The following is a 1,794-nucleotide window of genomic DNA, read 5'->3' on the forward strand; positions in this document are numbered from 1 at the left end:
CGAGAGAGAGAGAGAGAGAGAGAGAGAGAGAGCGAGAGAGAGAGAGCGAGAGCACACGCGCACGTGAGAGAGACAGACAGACAGAAACAGAGAGAGAGACAGAGAGAGAAAGAGAGGGAGAGGGAGAGTGAGCGAGAGAGAGAGGGGGAAAGAAAGAGAGAGAGAGCGAGAGCACGCGCACACGTGAGACAGAGATAGAGAGACACACACACACACACGCACACATAGAGAGAGACAGAGAGGGAGAGAGAGCGAGAGAGAGAGAGAGAGAGAGAGAGAGAGAGAGGGAGAGAGAGAGAGCGAGAGAGAGAGGGAGAGATAGAGCGCGGGAGAGAGAGGAGAGAAAAGGGTGTTGTGAAAACGAAACCTCGAAAACAAAGACCGAAGACCAAAGACCTCAAAAACGAAGACCCAAAAACGAAGACCCCCTCAACCAGGCTATTAGTACCACAACATCGAGGAAGAGTCTACTAGTGCCCTGACGTATAAAATATTGTATTTTGGCAGTTTGATGAAGGTCTTCGTTTTCGTAATTTGGGAGTCAAATAACGAAAACGAAGACCCCGCTAGACTTCATCGATATGCAACGGATTCGCTCAAAAATACAGCACGAAGAACATTCAGGCGAAGACTCATCATGCTTGCGAAAACACTGATTAATTTTGTCCCATTTTAATCATCCGCCTTTCAGATCTAGACATACAAGTGTGATAATATAATAATGGCTTTATTGGCATCTTGTAACAACCATTTACATCAATATATTGATCCAATAAAGAAATATGGAACAGAGTATATTGTGATGAAACACAAATTGAGCTAACTTTTAATAACGTTTATTATAAACTTGAAATCGAAACTTGGAAAATCGAAGAGCTTCAACTTTAGTTAGTAACATTAATTAATAAGAACGATTGATTGAATGATTTTCGCACCGAAGGCAGCTCATATTAAAAAGACTTAAGTAACTTATGTTGAAATCGTACAGGAATTAACGAACCGGTTAAATCCCTAATTTAATGAGAGCGTTCTCCAACCTAATAACGCACACTTTTATCAACATTCAAACCAAGTGCATTATTGTACAACCTGGAGTTTTGCTTCAGTTATAAAACGTGCTGCTCAGTCGTGCAACGAGGTGAGCTTTATAAAGGCTGCGCCCTATTTTGTTTAGGCCATGTACGTTATTTCACGAAGCACAATGTCCACTATTATTTTGGTCACACGATCGATAGATAATTAATGTTTTTGAAATGTTTTTCAAGAAAAACAAACATTTTACTAATTAATATAAGATATACTATCCATATAATTGTAATTCTGAGTGTAAACGTATTATTTTCATCTTAATATTAAAGTTACGAGATGGTCTGGGCTCTCGTAATGTTAAGATAATATTTGTGAGGATTTTTCGTTCTCGTAACTTTTCGATGTTTCTGTCAACGGTTTACGAGTGGAAGTTAATGTTAAGACTAATATTACGACAAATTTTGATTCTGACAACGGGGCCCTGGGCACTAGCAGACTCTTCCTCGATGTTGTGGTACTAATGGCCTAGTTGAGGGGATCTTCGTTTTTGAGGTCTTCGTTTTCGAGATCTTTTGTCTTCGGTCTTCGTTTTCGAGGTCTTCGTTTTCGTAACACCCTCTCTCTACACATATAATAGCGCTGATGTCATGGCATATTTCTAGATCTCGTGCTATGAATTGAAACTTATCGTAGCACGTTCTATATACGTATAGAACGCTGCTACACGTACGAATATATATTATAATATATAATATTATATATATA

Source organism: Priapulus caudatus, unplaced genomic scaffold, assembly GCF_000485595.1.
Source record: "Priapulus caudatus unplaced genomic scaffold, Priapulus_caudatus-5.0.1 Scaffold2389, whole genome shotgun sequence".
Classification (NCBI taxonomy): domain Eukaryota; kingdom Metazoa; phylum Priapulida; class Priapulimorpha; order Priapulimorphida; family Priapulidae; genus Priapulus; species Priapulus caudatus.